Here is a 10,817-nt window from a genome sequence, read left to right as displayed (position 1 = left end):
CCTCTTGCCTCCGCCGTATGTTGCCTCGCCGCTCCGCAGCGGGCCTCTTCTTCCTTCTGTGCCAGCCACTGCCAAGGAAGGAGGACAGAGTTAGGCCTCAGAAGTGCCAGTTGCTCCCCGCCCGAGGGAAAGAGGGAAGCCTCCAGCCCCGCAGGCAGCTCCCCATGGGCACCCCCCGGCCAGCTACCCGCCCGCAGACAACCCCAGCTCTGCAAAGTCTTCCCGCTTTTGCTCGACTCACCCAAGCGGCGCATGGCACACTTCCGGTCGGGACCGCAGACGGGCGCCGCAGCAGACGCCCTGGGCAATGGAGCTGGGCATGCAACGCAGCGGCCAGAGCGGCTGCACGACCCTGCTTACAGGGGGCTGGAGCCGCCGCTGGCATTTCAAAGCGCCCGGGATGCCAGGGCACTGACCGGGCCCTGACTTACAGGGCGGCCCTGGTCCCAAAAGGCCCACGGAGGCTCCTTCTCTCCGCTTCAGGGGCATCTTGACCCACACCCCGCTAGCCGGGGGGGGTGCCCCACACAGGCTGCCAGCTGAGCGCAAAGGCACTCGGACCCCGACCCCTCTTACGGGCGGGTCGAAACCCAGGGAGCTGAGAGCTTGGCCTGGCCCCGCAGCTACAGGAAGACAGCAGCCAGGCAGTGGGGCATCACGGCCAAAGGCCGGGGGGCTGTGGCCCCAGCCCCGAAGACGGGGTGGGGCGGGGGGGAACAACACGCTAAGATAAGCCCCACACACTCCCTGGCCCCATGCCTCTGAAAGGCCGGGACCAGATCTACCCGCCCTGATTACAGGGGGGGTCCCTCCTTGAACCTCCCGCCGGACACCGGCAACACACTTCCCTGCCTACAGGGCGGTCGCTCTCGGCCCGGCACTCCCAAAAAGCCCCACGGAGAGCCACGGGCTCTGGCCTGCGCCCACTTACGGGCCGGCCCTCCTGGCTGCAGCACAACACCACCTCTTCAGGAGCCCAGGGACTGACCTCAACCCTCTAAGGGTTTGTTCCTGTTAGCTGCCAAAAGCAGCCTCCCCAGCCCTGCTTACAGGGACCTTGGGCTGCTGCTGGGGACAGAAGGGGACAGAACGGCACAGAAGGCTCCATAACTCGTCACACAGGCCCCGAGTGCGGGGCTGTTAAGCTGACAGGGTGCCAAGGGAACAGGCTGCCATGAAGGCAGAGACCCAGGCCCTGAACTACAGGGGGGTCACCTTGCCGCAAGACGACTTAAGCGGCTTCGCTGTGTCCATCCAATCAAAGGAGGGGCAAGCCGAGCTCCCACCCCACTCGAGGCCTCCAAGGAGACTGCCGTGGAACCGCCCAGAGCCCCTCTTTCCCTCCTGGGAAGCCTAAGCTAAGCTACAGCCTTTTCTAAGGGACCTAAAGGACAAGCAGACTCAGGCACACAGAGGCAAGAGGGGCCACACACACAGCCCTTCCCAAGAGAGGGAGCAAGCTCTGGGCAGCCACTGGTGGGGCAGGCATCCTTAACCCTGAGCAGGAGAGCAGAGGGTCAGACCTGGCCCCCCCGGGGATGCATGCAGGTAGAGGGGCCTCAGGATGCCAATCGTTGTGACATGCCCCAAGTACAGGGCGTCACGCTGGCCAGGCCGCCAGCAGCCGAGAAACTGTTTAAAGGGCCCTCCCCTGCTTACAGGGGGGGCTGGGGTCCAGGCAGCTACACTTCCCCCCATACGGGCCGAGACGCCGGCTCGGACCCTCCTTACAGGGTTGCCAGTCTCCGTGCAGCCAAGGAGCTAGGTGGCAAAACGCCTACAACAGCAAAAGCAAAGACCGAGCCCTGCTTACAGGGAGGTCGCCCAGCACAAAGCCAACCAGGGCACCCTAACGGTGCTGGCAAAGATCTTGTGTTACCACAGCCAAATTGAGAGGGAGGTCTCATTGCCCAGGGCGCCTTTCTCCTGTCCTGCTCTTCAGCCGGACGCCGCTCCTCTTGCCTCGCCGCCTCTTGCCTCCGCCGTATGTTGCCTCGCCGCTCCGCAGCGGGCCTCTTCTTCCTTCTGTGCCAGCCACTGCCAAGGAAGGAGGACAGAGTTAGGCCTCAGTAGTGCCAGTTGCTCCCCGCCCGAGGGAAAGAGGGAAGCCTCCAGCCCCGCAGGCAGCTCCCCATGGGCACCCCCCGGCCAGCTACCCGCCCGCAGACACCCCCAGCTCTGCAAAGTCTTCCCGCTTTCGCTCGACTCACCCAAGCGGCGCACGGCACACTTCCGGTCGGGACCTCAGACGGGCGCCGCAGCAGACGCCCTGGGCAATGGAGCTGGGCATGCAACGCAGCGGCCAGAGCGGCTGCACGACCCTGCTTACAGGGGGCTGGAGCCGCCGCTGGCATTTCAAAGCGCCCGGGATGCCAGGGCACTGACCGGGCCCTGACTTACAGGGCGGCCCTGGTCCCAAAAGGCCCACGGAGGCTCCTTCTCTCCGCTTCAGGGGCATCTTGACCCACACCCCGCTAGCCGGGGGAGGTGCCCCACACAGGCTGCCAGCTGAGCGCAAAGGCACTCGGACCCCGACCCCTCTTACGGGCGGGTCGAAACCCAGGGAGCTGAGAGCTTGGCCTGGCCCCACAGCTACAGGAAGACAGCAGCCAGGCAGTGGGGCATCACGGCCAAAGGCCGGGGGGCTGTGGCCCCAGCCCCGAAGACGGGGTGGGGCGGGGGGGAACAACACGCTAAGATAAGCCCCACACACTCCCTGGCCCCATGCCTCTGAAAGGCCGGGACCAGATCTACCCGCCCTGATTACAGGGGGGGTCCCTCCTTGAACCTCCCGCCGGACACCGGCAACACACTTCCCTGCCTACAGGGCGGTCGCTCTCGGCCCGGCACTCCCAAAAAGCCCCACGGAGAGCCACGGGCTCTGGCCTGCGCCCACTTACGGGCCGGCCCTCCTGGCTGCAGCACAACACCACCTCTTCAGGAGCCCAGGGACTGACCTCAACCCTCTAAGGGTTTGTTCCTGTTAGCTGCCAAAAGCAGCCTCCCCAGCCCTGCTTACAGGGACCTGGGGCTGCTGCTGGGGACAGAAGGGGACAGAACGGCACAGAAGGCTCCATAACTCGTCACACAGGCCCCGAGTGCGGGGCTGTTAAGCTGACAGGGTGCCATGGGAACAGGCTGCCATGAAGGCAGAGACCCAGGCCCTGAACTACACGGGGGTCACCTTGCCACAAGACGACTTAAGCGGCTTTGCTGCGTCCATCCAATCAAAGGAGGGGCAAGCCGAGCTCCCACCCCACTCGAGGCCTCCAAGGAGACTGCCGTGGAACCGCCCAGAGCCCCTCTTTCCCTCCTGGGAAGCCTAAGCTAAGCTACAGCCTTTTCTAAGGGACCTAAAGGACAAGCAGACTCAGGCACACAGAGGCAAGAGGGGCCACACACACAGCCCTTCCCAAGAGAGGGAGCAAGCTCTGGGCAGCCACTGGTGGGGCAGGCATCCTTAACCCCGAGCAGGAGAGCAGAGGGTCAGACCTGGCCCCCCCGGGGATGCATGCAGGTAGAGGGGCCTCAGGATGCCAATCGTTGTGACATGCCCCAAGTACAGGGCGTCACGCTGGCCAGGCCGCCAGCAGCCGAGAAACTGTTTAAAGGGCCCTCCCCTGCTTACAGGGGGGGCTGGGGTCCAGGCAGCTACACTTCCCCCCATACGGGCCGAGACGCCGGCTCGGACCCTCCTTACAGGGTTGCCAGTCTCCGTGCAGCCAAGGAGCTAGGTGGCAAAACGCCTACAACAGCAAAAGCAAAGACCGAGCCCTGCTTACAGGGAGGTCGCCCAGCACAAAGCCAACCAGGGCACCCTAACGGTGCTGGCAAAGATCTTGTGTTACCACAGCCAAATTGAGAGGGAGGTCTCATTGCCCAGGGCGCCTTTCTCCTGTCCTGCTCTTCAGCCGGACGCCGCTCCTCTTGCCTCGCCGCCTCTTGCCTCCGCCGTATGTTGCCTCGCCGCCTCTTGCCTCCGCCGTATGTTGCCTCGCCGCCTCTTGCCTCCGCCGTATGTTGCCTCGCCGCTCCGCAGCGGGCCTCTTCTTCCTTCTGTGCCAGCCACTGCCAAGGAAGGAGGACAGAGTTAGGCCTCAGAAGTGCCAGTTGCTCCCCGCCCGAGGGAAAGAGGGAAGCCTCCAGCCCCGCAGGCAGCTCCCCATGGGCACCCCCCGGCCAGCTACCCGCCCGCAGACAACCCCAGCTCTGCAAAGTCTTCCCGCTTTTGCTCGACTCACCCAAGCGGCACATGGCACACTTCCGGTCGGGACCGCAGACGGGCGCCGCAGCAGACGCCCTGGGCAATGGAGCTGGGCATGCAACGCAGCGGCCAGAGCGGCTGCACGACCCTGCTTACAGGGGGCTGGAGCCGCCGCTGGCATTTCAAAGCGCCCGGGATGCCAGGGCACTGACCGGGCCCTGACTTACAGGGCGGCCCTGGTCCCAAAAGGCCCACGGAGGCTCCTTCTCTCCGCTTCAGGGGCATCTTGACCCACACCCCGCTAGCCGGGGGGGGTGCCCCACACAGGCTGCCAGCTGAGCGCAAAGGCACTCGGACCCCGACCCCTCTTACGGGCGGGTCGAAACCCAGGGAGCTGAGAGCTTGGCCTGGCCCCGCAGCTACAGGAAGACAGCAGCCAGGCAGTGGGGCATCACGGCCAAAGGCCGGGGGGCTGTGGCCCCAGCCCCGAAGACGGGGTGGGGCGGGGGGGAACAACACGCTAAGATAAGCCCCACACACTCCCTGGCCCCATGCCTCTGAAAGGCCGGGACCAGATCTACCCGCCCTGATTACAGGGGGGGTCCCTCCTTGAACCTCCCGCCGGACACCGGCAACACACTTCCCTGCCTACAGGGCGGTCGCTCTCGGCCCGGCACTCCCAAAAAGCCCCACGGAGAGCCACGGGCTCTGGCCTGCGCCCACTTACGGGCCGGCCCTCCTGGCTGCAGCACAACACCACCTCTTCAGGAGCCCAGGGACTGACCTCAACCCTCTAAGGGTTTGTTCCTGTTAGCTGCCAAAAGCAGCCTCCCCAGCCCTGCTTACAGGGACCTTGGGCTGCTGCTGGGGACAGAAGGGGACAGAACGGCACAGAAGGCTCCATAACTCGTCACACAGGCCCCGAGTGCGGGGCTGTTAAGCTGACAGGGTGCCAAGGGAACAGGCTGCCATGAAGGCAGAGACCCAGGCCCTGAACTACAGGGGGGTCACCTTGCCGCAAGACGACTTAAGCGGCTTCGCTGTGTCCATCCAATCAAAGGAGGGGCAAGCCGAGCTCCCACCCCACTCGAGGCCTCCAAGGAGACTGCCGTGGAACCGCCCAGAGCCCCTCTTTCCCTCCTGGGAAGCCTAAGCTAAGCTACAGCCTTTTCTAAGGGACCTAAAGGACAAGCAGACTCAGGCACACAGAGGCAAGAGGGGCCACACACACAGCCCTTCCCAAGAGAGGGAGCAAGCTCTGGGCAGCCACTGGTGGGGCAGCCATCCTTAACCCTGAGCAGGAGAGCAGAGGGTCAGACCTGGCCCCCCCGGGGATGCATGCAGGTAGAGGGGCCTCAGGATGCCAATCGTTGTGACATGCCCCAAGTACAGGGCGTCACGCTGGCCAGGCCGCCAGCAGCCGAGAAACTGTTTAAAGGGCCCTCCCCTGCTTACAGGGGGGGCTGGGGTCCAGGCAGCTACACTTCCCCCCATACGGGCCGAGACGCCGGCTCGGACCCTCCTTACAGGGTTGCCAGTCTCCGTGCAGCCAAGGAGCTAGGTGGCAAAACGCCTACAACAGCAAAAGCAAAGACCGAGCCCTGCTTACAGGGAGGTCGCCCAGCACAAAGCCAACCAGGGCACCCTAACGGTGCTGGCAAAGATCTTGTGTTACCACAGCCAAATTGAGAGGGAGGTCTCATTGCCCAGGGCGCCTTTCTCCTGTCCTGCTCTTCAGCCGGACGCCGCTCCTCTTGCCTCGCCGCCTCTTGCCTCCGCCGTATGTTGCCTCGCCGCTCCGCAGCGGGCCTCTTCTTCCTTCTGTGCCAGCCACTGCCAAGGAAGGAGGACAGAGTTAGGCCTCAGTAGTGCCAGTTGCTCCCCGCCCGAGGGAAAGAGGGAAGCCTCCAGCCCCGCAGGCAGCTCCCCATGGGCACCCCCCGGCCAGCTACCCGCCCGCAGACACCCCCAGCTCTGCAAAGTCTTCCCGCTTTCGCTCGACTCACCCAAGCGGCGCACGGCACACTTCCGGTCGGGACCGCAGACGGGCGCCGCAGCAGACGCCCTGGGCAATGGAGCTGGGCATGCAACGCAGCGGCCAGAGCGGCTGCACGACCCTGCTTACAGGGGGCTGGAGCCGCCGCTGGCATTTCAAAGCGCCCGGGATGCCAGGGCACTGACCGGGCCCTGACTTACAGGGCGGCCCTGGTCCCAAAAGGCCCACGGAGGCTCCTTCTCTCCGCTTCAGGGGCATCTTGACCCACACCCCGCTAGCCGGGGGAGGTGCCCCACACAGGCTGCCAGCTGAGCGCAAAGGCACTCGGACCCCGACCCCTCTTACGGGCGGGTCGAAACCCAGGGAGCTGAGAGCTTGGCCTGGCCCCGCAGCTACAGGAAGACAGCAGCCAGGCAGTGGGGCATCACGGCCAAAGGCCGGGGGGCTGTGGCCCCAGCCCCGAAGACGGGGTGGGGCGGGGGGGAACAACACGCTAAGATAAGCCCCACACACTCCCTGGCCCCATGCCTCTGAAAGGCCGGGACCAGATCTACCCGCCCTGATTACAGGGGGGGTCCCTCCTTGAACCTCCCGCCGGACACCGGCAACACACTTCCCTGCCTACAGGGCGGTCGCTCTCGGCCCGGCACTCCCAAAAAGCCCCACGGAGAGCCACGGGCTCTGGCCTGTGCCCACTTACGGGCCGGCCCTCCTGGCTGCAGCACAACACCACCTCTTCAGGAGCCCAGGGACTGACCTCAACCCTCTAAGGGTTTGTTCCTGTAAGCTGCCAAAAGCAGCCTCCCCAGCCCTGCTTACAGGGACCTTGGGCTGCTGCTGGGGACAGAAGGGGACAGAACGGCACAGAAGGCTCCATAACTCGTCACACAGGCCCCGAGTGCGGGGCTGTTAAGCTGACAGGGTGCCAAGGGAACAGGCTGCCATGAAGGCAGAGACCCAGGCCCTGAACTACAGGGGGGTCACCTTGCCGCAAGACGACTTAAGCGGCTTCGCTGTGTCCATCCAATCAAAGGAGGGGCAAGCCGAGCTCCCACCCCACTCGAGGCCTCCAAGGAGACTGCCGTGGAACCGCCCAGAGCCCCTCTTTCCCTCCTGGGAAGCCTAAGCTAAGCTACAGCCTTTTCTAAGGGACCTAAAGGACAAGCAGACTCAGGCACACAGAGGCAAGAGGGGCCACACACACAGCCCTTCCCAAGAGAGGGAGCAAGCTCTGGGCAGCCACTGGTGGGGCAGGCATCCTTAACCCCGAGCAGGAGAGCAGAGGGTCAGACCTGGCCCCCCCGGGGATGCATGCAGGTAGAGGGGCCTCAGGATGCCAATCGTTGTGACATGCCCCAAGTACAGGGCGTCACGCTGGCCAGGCCGCCAGCAGCCGAGAAACTGTTTAAAGGGCCCTCCCCTGCTTACAGGGGGGGCTGGGGTCCAGGCAGCTACACTTCCCCCCATACGGGCCGAGACGCCGGCTCGGACCCTCCTTACAGGGTTGCCAGTCTCCGTGCAGCCAAGGAGCTAGGTGGCAAAACGCCTACAACAGCAAAAGCAAAGACCGAGCCCTGCTTACAGGGAGGTCGCCCAGCACAAAGCCAACCAGGGCACCCTAACGGTGCTGGCAAAGATCTTGTGTTACCACAGCCAAATTGAGAGGGAGGTCTCATTGCCCAGGGCGCCTTTCTCCTGTCCTGCTCTTCAGCCGGACGCCGCTCCTCTTGCCTCGCCGCCTCTTGCCTCCGCCGTATGTTGCCTCGCCGCCTCTTGCCTCCGCCGTATGTTGCCTCGCCGCTCCGCAGGGGGCCTCTTCTTCCTTCTGTGCCAGCCACTGCCAAGGGAGGAGGACAGAGTTAGGCCTCAGTAATGCCAGTTGCTCCCCGCCCGAGGGAAAGAGGGAAGCCTCCAGCCCCGCAGGCAGCTCCCCATGGGCACCCCCCGGCCAGCTACCCGCCCGCAGACACCCCCAGCTCTGCAAAGTCTTCCCGCTTTCGCTCGACTCACCCAAGCGGCGCACGGCACACTTCCGGTCGGGACCGCAGACGGGCGCCGCAGCAGACGCCCTGGGCAATGGAGCTGGGCATGCAACGCAGCGGCCAGAGCGGCTGCACGATCCTGCTTACAGGGGGCTGGAGCCGCCGCTGGCATTTCAAAGCGCCCGGGATGCCAGGGCACTGACCGGGCCCTGACTTACAGGGCGGCCCTGGTCCCAAAAGGCCCACGGAGGCTCCTTCTCTCCGCTTCAGGGGCATCTTGACCCACACCCCGCTAGCCGGGGGGGGTGCCCCACACAGGCTGCCAGCTGAGCGCAAAGGCACTCGGACCCCGACCCCTCTTACGGGCGGGTCGAAACCCAGGGAGCTGAGAGCTTGGCCTGGCCCCGCAGCTACAGGAAGACAGCAGCCAGGCAGTGGGGCATCACGGCCAAAGGCCGGGGGGCTGTGGCCCCAGCCCCGAAGACGGGGTGGGGCGGGGGGGAACAACACGCTAAGATAAGCCCCACACACTCCCTGGCCCCATGCCTCTGAAAGGCCGGGACCAGATCTACCCGCCCTGATTACAGGGGGGGTCCCTCCTTGAACCTCCCGCCGGACACCGGCAACACACTTCCCTGCCTACAGGGCGGTCGCTCTCGGCCCGGCACTCCCAAAAAGCCCCACGGAGAGCCACGGGCTCTGGCCTGCGCCCACTTACGGGCCGGCCCTCCTGGCTGCAGCACAACACCACCTCTTCAGGAGCCCAGGGACTGACCTCAACCCTCTAAGGGTTTGTTCCTGTTAGCTGCCAAAAGCAGCCTCCCCAGCCCTGCTTACAGGGACCTTGGGCTGCTGCTGGGGACAGAAGGGGACAGAACGGCACAGAAGGCTCCATAACTCGTCACTCAGGCCCCGAGTGCGGGGCTGTTAAGCTGACAGGGTGCCAAGGGAACAGGCTGCCATGAAGGCAGAGACCCAGGCCCTGAACTACAGGGGGGTCACCTTGCCGCAAGACGACTTAAGCGGCTTCGCTGTGTCCATCCAATCAAAGGAGGGGCAAGCCGAGCTCCCACCCCACTCGAGGCCTCCAAGGAGACTGCCGTGGAACCGCCCAGAGCCCCTCTTTCCCTCCTGGGAAGCCTAAGCTAAGCTACAGCCTTTTCTAAGGGACCTAAAGGACAAGCAGACTCAGGCACACAGAGGCAAGAGGGGCCACACACACAGCCCTTCCCAAGAGAGGGAGCAAGCTCTGGGCAGCCACTGGTGGGGCAGGCATCCTTAACCCTGAGCAGGAGAGCAGAGGGTCAGACCTGGCCCCCCCGGGGATGCATGCAGGTAGAGGGGCCTCAGGATGCCAATCCTTGTGACATGCCCCAAGTACAGGGCGTCACGCTGGCCAGGCCGCCAGCAGCCGAGAAACTGTTTAAAGGGCCCTCCCCTGCTTACAGGGGGGGCTGGGGTCCAGGCAGCTACACTTCCCCCCATACGGGCCGAGACGCCGGCTCGGACCCTCCTTACAGGGTTGCCAGTCTCCGTGCAGCCAAGGAGCTAGGTGGCAAAACGCCTACAACAGCAAAAGCAAAGACCGAGCCCTGCTTACAGGGAGGTCGCCCAGCACAAAGCCAACCAGGGCACCCTAACGGTGCTGGCAAAGATCTTGTGTTACCACAGCCAAATTGAGAGGGAGGTCTCATTGCCCAGGGCGCCTTTCTCCTGTCCTGCTCTTCAGCCGGACGCCGCTCCTCTTGCCTCGCCGCCTCTTGCCTCCGCCGTATGTTGCCTCGCCGCTCCGCAGCGGGCCTCTTCTTCCTTCTGTGCCAGCCACTGCCAAGGAAGGAGGACAGAGTTAGGCCTCAGTAGTGCCAGTTGCTCCCCGCCCGAGGGAAAGAGGGAAGCCTCCAGCCCCGCAGGCAGCTCCCCATGGGCACCCCCCGGCCAGCTACCCGCCCGCAGACACCCCCAGCTCTGCAAAGTCTTCCCGCTTTCGCTCGACTCACCCAAGCGGCGCACGGCACACTTCCGGTCGGGACCGCAGACGGGCGCCGCAGCAGACGCCCTGGGCAATGGAGCTGGGCATGCAACGCAGCGGCCAGAGCGGCTGCACGACCCTGCTTACAGGGGGCTGGAGCCGCCGCTGGCATTTCAAAGCGCCCGGGATGCCAGGGCACTGACCGGGCCCTGACTTACAGGGCGGCCCTGGTCCCAAAAGGCCCACGGAGGCTCCTTCTCTCCGCTTCAGGGGCATCTTGACCCACACCCCGCTAGCCGGGGGAGGTGCCCCACACAGGCTGCCAGCTGAGCGCAAAGGCACTCGGACCCCGACCCCTCTTACGGGCGGGTCGAAACCCAGGGAGCTGAGAGCTTGGCCTGGCCCCGCAGCTACAGGAAGACAGCAGCCAGGCAGTGGGGCATCACGGCCAAAGGCCGGGGGGCTGTGGCCCCAGCCCCGAAGACGGGGTGGGGCGGGGGGGAACAACACGCTAAGATAAGCCCCACACACTCCCTGGCCCCATGCCTCTGAAAGGCCGGGACCAGATCTACCCGCCCTGATTACAGGGGGGGTCCCTCCTTGAACCTCCCGCCGGACACCGGCAACACACTTCCCTGCCTACAGGGCGGTCGCTCTCGGCCCGGC

This window comes from Melanerpes formicivorus, unplaced genomic scaffold (genome assembly GCF_026170545.1).
Source record: "Melanerpes formicivorus ecotype bairdi unplaced genomic scaffold, bMelFor1.0.p_v2 SCAF_61, whole genome shotgun sequence".
In the NCBI taxonomy this organism is placed as follows: domain Eukaryota; kingdom Metazoa; phylum Chordata; class Aves; order Piciformes; family Picidae; genus Melanerpes; species Melanerpes formicivorus.
The sequence above is the reverse complement of the archived record's forward strand: the minus strand, read 5'-3'. Positions refer to the sequence as shown.